Here is a 15,078-nt window from a genome sequence, read left to right on the forward strand (position 1 = left end):
TTCAAACAGAGGCTAGACGGCCCTCTCCCTTGAGGGCTCTGATCGTGTCTGGAATTATGCTGCCTAGTTTCTTCAACTTGACAAATTTTAGGGGCTTTGTTATACATAATGCCAGTCTGACAGGCAGGAACCCAGTATAGTCTTCCTTATCAGAGTATTGGTCACCACCAACCTCACTGAGTCAAAGAGTGAGATGGAATATAACATAAACATGTGTGTTTGATCTTGCTTTTAGCACATGGTCAGTACAGGACAGATCCTTCGGTTGATTGTGAGCTATTTCGATATAACCTGCATGTGATCTTGGTTGGAGACAATCATCAGTGGAATCGGTCAGGTGCTGAACTTGGAGTGAATCCAGGCACTTGGCTTAAAAGTAATGGTTTTGGAAAAAGAACCAGTTGTTATTGGCAGCTTAGAACAAATGCTGAAATTGTGACTAGCCAGTGTGTGACAGGACAAAGCCATTGTGGGGTTCCTTTCCCTCTTCCAAATGCTGGAAATAAGGACTTCATCCCACTATGCATATCAAGTGTTTGGAAGAGTAGATTCCCACACAGCTCCAGCATATTCCATTTTGAGATTAAATTGATAGTTTTCCTATTTCTGTCACACACTAGCAAACTCTCCATTTTCAGTTAATTTGCCATCACTTTGTAGAGAGTTGTTCTCGCCTGTTTCCTTTGTGAAAAGAAACATCTCCTCTTCTGGATCATGATTTTGGTTCCTGGGTTATCAATGTCATTTCTTAATTGGTTCTATCATAAACACCTGGGAAAAGTTTATGAAAGTGCAAAGACTTTGTCTTTTCAGGAGGGACATCATCCTGCTATAGCACGTTTTGCTCTTTTATAGGAAAATTTTTATTTTTATTTTCAAATGGGCAAGTTTAGTAGGGGTAGATTTTGCTCTAGTTTCTCAATGATCCTCCTCCTCCTCCCCTTCTCTCTCTTTTTCCTCATTTTGGAAGAAGAAAGGAAAGAGGGAAAGAAGGAGAGGAGGAGGAGGCAACACATGGCACATACAAAACAATGACACACAAGGAAGGAAAGAAGGAGATGAGACGGAGGTAACACATGGCATGAATAACAGAGAGGGAGGGAGGGAAGCCCCCAGGAAGTGCATGAGAAGGAAAGGAACACAACATACTGCCCTCCTCCATGAGCAAAAGGTAATGGTTGTGCTTTTTCTCAAAGGGACATTTTGGCTCCTCCCACAAATTGTGTTACTGTATCACTTTAAAACAGAGAACAACGAATACCATCACATAGCAGAATGGGCTATTTTGCCCATCTCTAGATAATTTGCAAAAAAGTCACTTGTCAACCAGCTTAGAAAGTACCTGAAAAGATAACCCTTCGCAACACTTTTTAAACCCCAAGATCTCTCTTCCCTACACTTGAAGCCTACGTCATGGGATGAACACAGTAGATTGCCGTTTCTTAACGGGGCGGCTCAGTCGCATTTAATGAAGGGGATGAAGTGCTAAGTATTTTTTTTAATATGGGCCTGCTCTTCTGCTACAGCCGTGTTACTGTTGATAACGGATAGACTATACTATGTAACTGTTGAAACACAGTTTTTGTTCCTGGGTTCTAAATGTCATTTCCTAATTGGATCTATCATAAAAAGATGGTGAAAGTTGATTAAACTTCCAAAACATTGTTTTCACAAGAGTGACATCCTGCTATAGCACATTTTGTTCTAGTTTTTCAATGAACATCTCATCATTGAGCCTCAACCAATTCAACATAGTTTGTTGTACAAAAACGAAGTCTCTGGAATATAATAACTATTTTCAAAGTAAGGGCCACAGAATTAAACAGGAAATATCACTTTCAAACCAGGAACAGATTTTTTTTCAAATTTTGTTAGATAGCACAATGGATTGGATACATTATTGTCAATGCCTTATAATTCTGCATTGCAACGGAGTGCAATCCCCCTCTGAAATCAACCTCTGGTTCCCAGTGTGGGACACACAAAGGGAGCCAGTTGGGTTTTTGACGCAGTTGGAGAATGTTATGAATTGTGATTTTTTGGCTTTTCTTTTTGTTCTAGCAGCCTCATATACAGTGTGTGTGTGTGTGTGTATACACATACACACACACAGAGAGAGAAAAATCCACATTTTTAAAATGTGTAGCACGGTCAGCGGGTGCCAATGGAGAGGAGAAAGGTGGCTCATAGAGATGAAGAAGCTGAGAGAGCAGAGAGTGAACTAGAGAATAAAGGAGCCACTTTCACTCCTCTCAGTGTTCTTTTCACATAACATGCTGTACAAAATATATACAAATATCTTTTTGTTTTGCATGTGAATGCAGCAAAGAATCTGGGGGGGGGGGGGTCCAAAGCACAATGATTACTTTCATAGTTAAATCCATATTTTTGTATCAATTAAAATAAAAAAGATTTTCAGCTGCAAGAAAATTAACATCAGGTGACAGGAGCTTCTCACACTTTGCAATGAAGTTGGCGACTGAAGTCGATGCAGATGACTCCAATCAATGTGCTCTTTCATTTTTCTCACTCATGGACACCATGTTCTTTGGATGCTTGTTTAGACCAACTTGATTATTATTATTATTATTATTATTATTATTATTTGTACCCCGCTAGCATCTTCCGAAGGACTCAATGCGGCTTACAAAGGCCAAGGCCTCAAAACACAACATAACAATACACAACCTAAAGCAAATTAAAATAGTTAAAGCAAAATTAAACAACGAGCAATAAACAATACACCAAGACACAATAAAACTGGGCCAGCAAGAGTAATGGGTACAGATTAAAAGTGCTGATGTGACAGGTGATATGTAAGGATTATAGGGTAAGTGCAGTGTGGCAGCAATCTTAATTCTAATAAAGTGCTTCTGGGACTTGTTATTGGAGTTTTCCTATTCTGGAAAGGCACTTCGGAGCAGCCAGGTCTTCAAGTTCTTTCTAAAGACTGCCAGCGTAGGGGCCTGTCTAAGATCTTTGGGGAGGGTGTTCCAGAGTCGGGGGGCCACCACAAAAAAGGCCCTGTCTCGTGTCCCCACCAAACGCGCCTGCAACGCAGGCGGAATCATGAGCAGGGCCTCTCTCTTGATGGCCTTTTAGGGTTCTTCCATGTGAATAAATCGGAGTTTGAATAATAAGAATTATATGTCATGGGGGGGGGGATCAGGATTTTAGGGATGCTTTGGTGGGGCAGGGCCAACAATAGATGGGGAACCACTGATGTAGTAGGATTTCCAACCAGGACCCTTGAGAATACGACAGAGCATCAGACTAGCCATTTCAATATACACATTTATTTACTGGGGGAGATAACTGGTTTAATGTCCAAGTTTCCCCCGCCTACCTACCTGAAAGAAAACGAAAAGAAGAAGGCAAAAAGAAAGGTTTGTGGCAGCTGAAGACACAGGGATGAGGAAGAGTGACATTCACACCTTGATCTGAAAAGCTTTGGCTTTCTCATTTCTCTCCCAGATACAGGTGAGACTCCAACACCAGCCAGCCTGGCAAAGTCACCAGGTGAGTCAGTAGCCAAATGCAACACAGCAAAGCACCTTCGGGGTCCACCTTCTTTCTTGCAACCAGTAGTGCCAAACATGTAATATAGAAGACAGTAATAATACGGCTGCCAGGCCAAAATGTACGCACACATACAGCTCAACTAGGGGAAAGGGCGAGCATTCCTGCTATGGTCTGTCTGAGTTCAAAAGGCGAAAGCATTTGCTTTTGCGTGCTTAAAGAATTGACTGGGAGGAGAACCATTTGCAGGCCTTATCCCTCGCTTGAATCGGACCCAGCGGGCACTCGGCTCACTGAGATGCCAGCCACATTACACGGTTATTTGGCCAACCTCAAGGCATCAGATAGCCAGCCATTACTTCTTCCTTATGGTCTGCACAACCGATAGGCATCTGGGTTGGTCTCAGGTGAATGAGGAAGGAAACCTGTCCTTTCCCAATGTATGCGTGTGTATGTGGGGCAGAGGCACCTGCTTTGCTTTTGCACTTGCATCTCGGTGACAAACAAATGGCTCATTGCTCTATTTCAGAGGCGGACAAATGGCACACTCAGAGACTCCAAACACCTTCAGAACACACAACTCGCTCTTTTTCTGGCCAAAAAAAAAAAAAAAAAAAAGGTGAATTGCCTCCAGGTGTAACAAAAGTTACCTTTTAAATGGCTTTTAAGTTCTCCCTGTGCTGTATAACAAAAAATACCAATTTTTGAGAACCAGAAGTGGAACCACAACCACTTTGTGTTCTATTTTATAGAAGTCCATGGGCATAAACATGAACCACAACCTGCCTCGGTTCGTCACCTATACTCCATGTAGACTTTTTAAAGGTGTTTCCTTTTAAAATGTAGGATCCATTTCATGTGCAGATTGCCAAATCTCAGTTGCCCCAAGCCACTACGGCATGGAATGACATTGGAGAGAAAGGGCACAAATGGACACAAAATAATCAGATCAGCTCCCACCTTGATGTCATTTAGAAAAGGAGTGAAGACTTTCCTGTTTGTTTGTTTTTTGGTTTTTTTTTTTTTTTTGGAAAGGGGAGAAAACATTAAGCATCAAAGATTGGAAGGATAAATTGTGGGATTATGCACAGATGGCTAAGATTTCAAGCAATTTGAAATATGAAAATAATGAAATATTTGAAAGAAACTGGAAGCTGGCCTTAGCATACTTGACGGGAGAGCTAAAGAAATAAAAACAAGAGGAATTTATTGAATTAGAAGTATAGAGGGTTAAATAAGTTGTGCATAAATCCTGCGTGGATTAGTGACGGAAGTCAAGGTGGTGGGTAGCACTGGGGGTGGGTGGAGGGGTAACTGTATGGAGGGTTGTTTGTGTATGTGTGTTTGTTTGTGTATGTGTACATTTTTGCAACATATATGGTTGGTGTATTATCTTTTCGAAATAAAATTTAATTATTTTTTTTAAAAAAGACTTTCCTGTTTGAAACAGCACCTTATTGTTTGTATAGGAATTTTAGACGGGTGTTAATTTTAACAGTTTAGAGATTAATGAGGCTATGAACTATTCATGAAACTCTTATGATTTGTTAATTTTAACAGTTTAAATTAATGAGGCTATGAACTATTCATGAAACTCTTATGATTTATTTTAGCTCATGGTGTTATGTTACACTATATATTTTAAATATGTTATGAGCCGCCTTGGGCCTGCCGGGGAAAAGGCGGCATAGAACTTCCCGAAATAAAATAAATATCCAAAGATGGAAAAAATAAACGTTTGGATAACTCTAGTGCTGTTATAGGGCCAGGCTTAACTATATGGCTGAGCATATATATCAGGCATGAGGCAAACGTGAGCCCTCCCTCCAGGTGTTTTGGACTTCAACTCCCACAATTCCCAACAGCCTCAGGTCCCTTCCTTTTCCGCTTAAGCGGCTTAGGGGGGGAAAGGAAAGGGCCTGAGGCTGTTAGGAATTGTGGCAGTTGAAGTCCAAAACGTATCCAAAGTCATAGTCTGAGGTCTGTCCGTTGTCAATCAGAGAAATAGTGTGCATTATTAATGCTGCGTCTGCTGCTCGAATGCTTGGTCCCATAACCATGATTTAAACTTTTTTCTAAAGGACAGGAGGGGAGGGGCCTACCTGATTTCAATGGGGAGTGTGTTCCAAACGGGGGGGGGGGCACCACAGAGAAGGCCCTGTCTCGTCCCCATCACTTGCGAGGGTGGCGGGATTGAGAGCAGGGCCTCTCCCAATGATCTTAAGCTCTGAGGTGGATCATAGAGGGAGATACATTCGGACAAGTAAGCTGGGATGGAACTGTATAGGGCTTTATAGGCCAAAGCCAGCACTTTGAATTGTGCCTAGTAGGAGACTGGGAACCAGTGGAGCTGACATAATGGGAGTTATGTGCTCCCTGAACTCCACTCCAGTGAAGAATCTGGTTGCCATCCATTGGACTAATTGAAGCTTCCAAACAATGTTCAAGGGCAACCCCACCTAGAGCACGTTACAATATATGTTTCATATACACCTATATATATTATTAATATAAACATTAAAATCACACAATCCAGCAATCATAGTCCATGGACAATGGACATGGCACCATGGGTGCCTGACCCACCCAGATGGGTCATTCATCTCCACAAAATACTTTCATAAAATGCATGGGACCTGATGGTCCCTCTTTGTTCTGTCCCTTGTTGAGATAACGGTGATTCACTCAAAGAACTTTACGATCCTTTGTCTCCCAAACCAGCCTGCCCCCTGCCAGCCACTGGAGAGTAGAAATCTGCATCAGAAGCAGGGAACACTCTGTGATTGGCTGGCAGGCGCCATAGTCCCACCCATGCAGGGCATCCTCCCCCAGCTAGCTGTGATGTCAACGGGGCCCAGCCAATCACAGCAAAGCCGATTCCAGCTAGGGCGGGAGCGGGAGAAAAATAGCTGACTGCATAAAAATTTATGTTTTTGAACTGTCTGGCATCTTAGCTTTCTTTTGAGGCTTATTGCAAGCTGGCATTTCAGCTGACTTGAATAAACTACCTTGTTGGCTTCTTCTTCAGCCTGGTGAGATTTCTTGATTTGGGAACATTGGGTTAGCTTCTTTGTCTCGCCAGGCACACGTATCAACAGGCGGCCTCCTGCCAATATTGCTATCTGCTTATTGGACTCGGTATCTGTGCTCCAGGTTTTGCTATCCGCAGCCTGGATCTCACTATCTGTGGTGGCTTTAAATTGCTCGATTTCAGTTTGCTTTTGCCTGTGCTGACTGGGAAGGTCAAGACTCTGACCATCCTGGCCTCTTTTCTGCTGCAGGAATGTTTGCATTTTGAATTCAATTTGCAGCCATTAAAGCGTTACATTATTTCTTGAGAGTTGTAGTCCAAACAGGTAACTAATTCCCCCCAAATCTGCCCAAACCACACTTTACTGGAATTGGGAGGGAAAGCGTGGGACATCTGAGGACTCCAATTGAAATTCACTCTGGAACGCCACTCTTCAGTGTATTCCACTGCTTGATGTTAATGTTTCGTTACATGATTATTATGCTGAGGTGGATGTTTTAAAAACTTTTCCCCAGAGAGCGAGTGATGCTTCCCTAATCTCCAACTTAAATGTATTGATTCACATTTTAGTTAATTCCCACCCTCTCCTTACGCCCCCCTTTTTTCTTTTCCCATTAAAAAAACAAAACCAATTATAGTGAGGCTGCACACACACTGCTTTTTATAGTTAATTATATGGACAGAGAGATCCCCCTAGTGGCCATCCTATCAAATTCTAATAGGAACAAATAACAAATAAATAAATAAATAAATAAATAAATAAATAAATAAATAAATAAATGCAGGTGGAGCATCCTCTATCTACCCACCATTCCAAAACCCATAATACTCCAAAATGCTTCAGATGGATGGCTGAGATAATGACACCTTGTTTTCTGATGGTTCAGTGCACACAAATGTTGAACGTTGCACAAAAACATTAAGTCTAAGATGTATAAAATTACCTTTGCCTATATGTATAAGTTGTATATGAAACATAAATGGATTTGGTGCTTAGACTTGGGTCCCATCTTGTCCAGCAGTGAGGCATTATGGAAATTATAATTCAAAAACATCTCATAGGGGATCCCCTGATTTAACCATATATATTCTGACCAACACATACGTTGGTGCCTCAAATGTTGGCCCTGTTTTTGGGTATATCTGGCCTGCTGATTCCAAAAATGGCACCAGTTTCCCCCTAGCATATACCTAACCTTTGCCATCTCCCATTCAGGGAGAAAAGCAGCATATAAATAAAGATTTATTATTATTATTATTATTATTATTATCATTATCATTATTATCAATCACCATCTGCTTGTTCACAGAAAATCATCATAACCATAGCTAAGAAACTAGAGCTGTTGTGGTCCATCCAATGCAACGTTCAGAATCAGCACTCCAAATAAGCCCAAGGAACAAGCCTAAAAAGCAAGACTCCAAGGGGGAAAAATGTTTGTTGGCCGTGTAATCAAACATACAACTGCCTCAAATGGCATATTAAATGCAAATTGACACAGTGCTTTCCAAGACCAAGTCCCAGTGTCTTGGATCACATCCGGAAGCCCTAGTAGACAGCACCGTCAACATATTTCATTTTCAGGGTGATCCTGTGCCTCGAACTTTAGTATATGTTGACAGTTGACTGTAATAACGCAATACAAACATCCACCTTGCAAAAAACTCCTAGCTAAGAACAGGCGGTGAGACAACAGGAAACGAGAGGAATCTACCCCTAGGAAGGGAAATTCACTCCTGGAAAGGGGTCGCCAATGAAGCTGTATCTCCAGTCCTTGTTTCCATAACAAGCCAGATTTCCCAAAATCCAATCCTCACAGGGACCAAAGTGAGGTGAAATCTCCTGAACGGGGGCACAGGCAGCAAAGGAAACTCTACAGGGGCATAAACCCTTCCCTGTGCTATCCAAAGCTACTTTAAGTTACACTTCAAAAATGTCCCTGTTCCGACTTACGTACAAATTCAAGATAAGAACCAACTTGAGAACCAATCTTGTTCATAACTTGGGGTTTGCCTGCTATGATTGCCACTGCTTGGATTGCAGGCTGTTGCCATTATGAGTGAAGAGCTTGATGCCAATGTGTCCCTTTTTGTGTGGCCTCCTGGACAAAATGGGAAAGAAAAACAGAGCGCCAATATCACAGAGGGTCCCTTTTGCATCCCACCCAGAGCGGAGGTGTCGCCAGAGGCATGGGGGTGGCTTCTAAACAGCCCTTGACAGGCCTTCAGCACCGCAAAGGTGAACGGGTGCCAGGGGCCTGGTTCGTATGTTTGTTTACTTCGGTGATAAAAGCAACAACAGCGCCACAAAAGGTCAGAGTCCATTGCCGTAGGAGATGCTTTTTATTTATTTCTTTTTGAAAAAGAAAAGCCTCCCACGGTCTTCCCACTGTCCAGCTGAGGCAGCCCTATTTACTTGTCAGGTTGCGTTATTGCACTCGCCTCGCCATTTCTGGGGAGTGGGGCCCCAGACACACTTCTCAGCTTGAGGTCGAACAGACAACGTGGCGGCACCGATCCGAGCGGAAAGGGCACCAGGCAGCATGAAAATCTGGGCCTGTTGTTGTGCACCTTCAAGTCATTTTCTTGGCAACGTGTGTTCAGGGGGGGCTGCCTTTGCCTTCCCTTGAGGCTGAGAGTGTGCGACTTGCCCAAGGCCACCCAGTGGATTCCATGGCTGACTGGAGATTCAAATCCTGGTTTCAAAGTCTTAGGACATTATCTCAACACACACACTGTTTATTTTTAACAGTTTTAATCCGTCTAGGCAGTTCACAGTCAACACAGATGTAGCCTTTACAGAGTTTTACTACTTCATCACGCTAGAGAATGAATCCATTTTAAGTCTGGTTTCTGCATCCTGCAGAATTCTGGGGTTTGACGTTTAGTGAGGCTGTTAAAGGCTCCTCCCTAAATGACAAACCCCAGAATTCTGCAAGGGGCAGCAACCGGATTTAAAGTGGATTCATTCTTTAGTGTGATGAAGTCCTAAAACGACAGAGAATGCCGAAATGCAGCCTGAAAGTCATATATACGCAATGCTCACCAGCTAGTCCAAACAAAGCCCAGGATCATTCACAAAGGCTGTCCAAACAAAGTAGCAAGCACAAAACATCTTCAGATAATCCGGTCCAAGGATCAAACATGCAAACAACTCATCAGTATCCACAATACATAATACAAGGTCCAAGGGTCAACATCACCAGCTGAAACGTCCAATACAACTATTGTTTCCAGCAATGTCCTGTTTCGCATATCAGTATATTAGCAATTAGTGCACTTCTGGTTAATAGGAAATGTGTTTATTTGCATACACGAGTGGGGCATGGAACATGGCCAAAAATAAGGCAAAGGACTGGAAACGTCCACCTTCCCCTAACAGTGAAGTGAGTTCAGCAGAGCTCAGCAGAAGCAAACGTGTGGCTGTCTATGGCGATCTCACTATGATGTGTATAACATTCACGGGGTCGCTGCAGGGCCAATCAAGGAAATATAGTGCCAAACAGGATTTGTTTTCCTTCCTCAGTGTTGACGAAAGACTTTAGAATAGGAAGATGTGAAAGAGAAACACATTTCTGGATTTTGTTGGGGGGAGTGAACTGTCACAACAGCAGGACTGTCACCAAAGGTGTCCAAACAACATTGTGAAGGTTCGCTACGTCTACACAACAAAACCATCAGACAAAGCCTGTCAATGATAGCATTATGGATGCTTGCGTGTGTGGCGAATCTGGGTGCTTCTATTGCAGCATCTGCCATAGATGCTGCAATAAATTTTTAGCACCTTGAACATTTCAATTGCAAAGTGCCTATAAGTATTTAATATATGACAAAGGAAAGAAAGTGGCACAGTGGAAGGACCAAGTTATGCTGTCTGCCCAGAAGAGAGCCTTCGCCAGCCAAAGTGTCACAACTGCATGAAGCCGGCAGCTACGCAAAGGTGCCAATGACCATGGCATTAAGTTGCTGCGATCTCACATCAGAGGAGTAGTGACATTAGGGACCTTATCACATTGGGAAACATTCTGTTTCTGAAACAGTTTGAGAATGATTTCGAATGGATTCCATCACACAATGTTTACCCATCCTGTCAATATTCCGTCAGACTCCGTTTGCAAAACGTCACAGAAATTGATGATTTGCAGGTGAAATTTTAATCATGTTTTTTGAAATGCTATGGATTATTCTGTTGCTGTTTTTGTGTGATAGGCAAATATGTATGCATCCTATCAGCAACGATGCTTTTTAAAAGGTCCTTGAGTGATGTAGGGGGTGTTTTGAATGAATTGGGAGGAGCCAGCCTTCCATGGTGTAATGAATCAAAGCATTTTCAAATCATAAGAATAGTAAGTGCTGGTCTATAAAGCCCTAAATGGTTCCAGCCCAGCTTACCTGTCTGAACATATCTCCCCTATGAACCACCCCAGGGATTAAGATCTGCAGGGGAGGCCCTGCTCTCAGTCCCACCTTCTTCACAGGGTCAACTGGTGGGGACAAAAGCCAGGGCTTTCTCAGTGGTGGTCCTTCGGCTGTGGAACTCCCTCCCCAGCGGCATTACATCAACCCCCTCTCTCTTGGCCTTCAGAAGGAAAGTGAAAATGTGGCTTTGGGATCAAGCTTTCAGAGAATCATTGTAGTGCAATAATAAATATGGAATATGTGCAATAACTATTGGAATGGCCCTGGACTACGATTATGGATGGTGTTATTTTTAATACTGAATGTCATGTTTTTAAATGTTTAATATATATTCATTTTAATTATAATTTTAATGTTCATTGGAATTGTATGTTGCTTTAAGTCATTGAATATATGTAAGCCACCTTTAGTCCCCTTCAGGGTTGAGAAAGGTGAGGTAAAAATAGGGTAAATAAATAAATAATCAAGTGTGATGAGAAAGGAGAGTATGCATCCCATCTCAATACAAGATGTATCCAGTCCTTAAAAAATATGGGATGGAGACTGATATTAACTGATTATATCCCAATGTGATAAGGTCCTAGATAGTGGCAACCCTGCAGCAATATCCCCAGCTGCAAATTCTGCCCAGTGATCTTGGGCTTATCTATTGCCTTTCAGGCTGACCTATCTCACTGTGTTTTTATAAGAACATTTTGTAAAGCAGAGAGACTGTGTCAAGAAGGGTTTTGCATGGGAGTATTGAACCAGACAGCATTTGTTCATTCAAATGATAGTTTTGTTCTTCTTTTTTTCCTGGTATCCTCACTAAAGTGCTTCTAAGCATCTGCAGAATGCCTTTCCCCTGACAAAACTGTCACTTTCCCCTCTGCAAAAAAGGACCTAAGGACAGGGCTCCTGAATATGTGCAGGGTGACCTTTTCCGTTATTAAAAAGTACCCATCTTCTGTTTCGGATTTAAGAACCACATTCCAAAAGGGCAACTCTGCTCTGCAGAACTCTGCGGACAAATAAGATATTTTTATTTTTTTATATGACCGCTTTTTTGTGGTCAGGTAACTGTTCAGGTGCATATGCCTCCACACAGGCACTGAATGCAATGGAAAAAATAATTAATTGGCTATTTCCAAAAATAATAAGTTTCCCCCCAAAATAGTAGTTTTTCTCACCTTTATCCTTGCGTGAACTACAATTTTCTCAAGTATCTCATTTTCTGGCTCGTATTGCTAATGAACTGTTAATGTGAGTGATCAATTGACACCTGGGACTGTTCGTCATGTGAGGAATTGCCGAAACGCTCTGGGTCATAAAACAAGAATTGCAGAAATGGACTGGACCATTTAGTACAACTCCTCCTGATGTAGGAAACTCACATTATGCAATTATTATTATTATTATTATTATTATGCACCGCTTTATCTCCCCAAAGGGGACTCAAAAAGCGCCTTGACATAAAAACATTAGCATAGAATGTAAAATACACAAATATACAAAATTAAAACAGAATTAAACACAAACAAGTAAAAAGAATTCAGTTAAAATTCATTAAAACAATTGGCCATTCCCAAAGGCAACCTGTCTCCATCTTGATCATCAGCAGGGTTTAGCAACCATTTATCAGCAGTCAGAAAAGTAAGAAAATGATGTATCCAGGCTCAATTACATTTTAAACTGGAGCAAATCTAATGAATTACTTAAAATTCTGACCCATTTTCTTTTATTTCTCAGCTTGAACCCAATCTTGCCAAAGGCAAAAGATCTTACAGTTCAGCCCTGACAAGCCACTATTATTCACTCCACAATACACCTGGATAAAAGAATCCTTGTAAGCTAATACATTCATCTACATGCCATTACAAAAAACAGGATCTATGATTGGTTTGTCTCACTCTACCGCTGATTTTTATCCCATGTTATATCTTAGGCTGTCTGTCCCTCAGAGCAAGAACTTGTTGTTTTCTGTTGTACCCCTCTATTCTGCTTTGGTTAGACCACATCTGGAATATTGTGTCCAATTCTGGGCACCACAATTCAAGAGAGATATTGACAAGCTGGAATGTGTCCAGAGGAGGGCGACTAAAATGATCAAGGGTCTGGAGAACAAGCCCTATGAGGAGCGGCTTAGGGAACTGGGCATGTTTAGCCTGAAGAAGACAAGGCTGAGAGGAGACATGATAGCCATGTATAAATATGTGAGAGGAAGCCACAGGGAGGAGGGAGCACGCTTGTTTTCTGCTTCCTTGGAGACTAGGACGCGGAACAATGGCTTCAAACTACAAGAGAGGAGATTCCACCTGAACATTAGGAAGAACTTCCTGACTGTGAGAGCCGTTCAGCAGTGGAACTCTCTGCCCTGGAGTGTGGTGGAGGCTCCTTCTTTGGAAGCTTTTAAGCAGAGGCTGGATGGCCATCTGTCAGGGGTGATTTGAATGCAATATTCCTGCTTCTTGGCAGGGGGTTGGACTGGATGGCCCATGAGGTCTCTTCCAACTCTTTGATTCTATGATTCTATGATCCAGGATGTGTTGCAAACATTAATGTCATGAACAAATATTTTATGCAGTGGCATCAAAAAGGGTTTGGCTGTTCTGTACATTTTCCAAAACTTTTACACCAATCAGTTGCTGTTCTTAGATATTTCTTTATTCTGTTTCAGGTGTGTTTGTGATGAACATGTTTCAATAATATCAAGTATGGTAGTCCTTAAAGAGTCGATCACAATCGTCATATTTGGATCCTCTTGTCCCAGTCAGTTCAAAGTGCCTCCAAGTCCTCTGTGTATAGCAATTTAAATTGTTTTCCAATTAATTTCTTGCATATGAAACCCATCAGGCCTTTCTCCTTTTCTAATTTTCACTTTAAAATTGTATCAAAGTCTGTCCCTTTTTCCTCCAGTCAATAATCCTTTGTTTCAAACCATTCCACAGTTACATTGACCACAATTTTCCTTTATCGTCTCTCAGTCTTTGACTGTCCTGTCTGCATTTAGGAAGTCTCTTATCAATTTCATTGTTTAAAATGTTTTAAATTTATTGAAGGCCTAACCCCGCTGTTCGTCCCTTATGAGTTCCTCCCTCACAAATACACTTTTCCACTACTATCTCATCCAGGGTTTTATCATTTTTATCTTGTGTTCTATTCCTTCATTATATTTTTTGCAAGTGTTTATTTTATTTTGTTACTTTATGTATCTTATTGTGATGTAATTTTTGTTGCTTTGTATTTTATTCTACTGTATTGTATTTTCGGGCTTAGCCTATGTTACCCTCCCCAAGTCCTCTTTGGAGAGATGGTGGCAGGGTATAAATAAAGTTATCAGGTTATGGCACACTGTCATGTCCAAGTATTCTGGGATCTGCTGGCAGTTCATATGGGGAAATGAGTCCCTTCGGGGAGAGGGAGTGGGATATAAATAAAGCTTTATCATCATCATCATCATCATCATCATCATCATCATTATCATCATCACTTTACCAATTATTTGTTTCGTTTTATTGTCTAAGAACGCTGTTGTGAGTATATCCACCAATGTTTATTGCATTGCTTCCTCTCTTTTACACACAGGCAGTGATCCCATCCGTTTTGTCTTGTTTTTTCAATTTTGGGTTGTTTTCTTGAATCATCAAAGCCTGCCTCAGGGGAATGTGCTTGCTCTATCCATGCTTAAGATTTACACAAATGACCAGCCACTGACAGAAGGGTCAGAGAGTTTAATCTATGCTGATGATTGTGCCATCACTGCTCAAGGAGGGAGCTTTGAAATGGTTAACAGAAGCTCTCCAAAGCTTTAGATGCACTTACTGCCTATTAGGTGCTCTTACTGCCTATTACAGGGAACACCTTCTGATTCCAAAGTGGCAGGCTAAAACCCAGAATTGCAACCAGTGGCTAAGACCAGATGAAACTCCCCTTAGGCACACAGAAGACTAGGTGACTTGGAAGGCACTGAACAGACTGCGCTCTGGCATCACAAGATGCAGAGCCACCTTAAGAAATGGGGCTACAAAGTGGAGCCCACGACATGCGAGCGTGGAGGAGAGCAAAGCACAGACCACCTATTACTATGCGGTCTGAGGCCTGCCACATGCACAATGGAGGACCTTCTCACA

The 15,078-nt window shown here is 41.8% G+C and overlaps 1 long non-coding RNA gene across 1 annotated transcript in view; it reads right to left on the bottom strand.

Moving 5' to 3' along the window:
* Positions 1 to 15,078, bottom strand: part of LOC132780591 (uncharacterized) — a 55,256-nt gene that overhangs the window by 30,961 nt on the left and 9,217 nt on the right. The window lies entirely within an intron of this gene.

This window comes from Anolis sagrei, chromosome X, assembly GCF_037176765.1.
Source record: "Anolis sagrei isolate rAnoSag1 chromosome X, rAnoSag1.mat, whole genome shotgun sequence".
NCBI lineage: Eukaryota > Metazoa > Chordata > Lepidosauria > Squamata > Dactyloidae > Anolis > Anolis sagrei.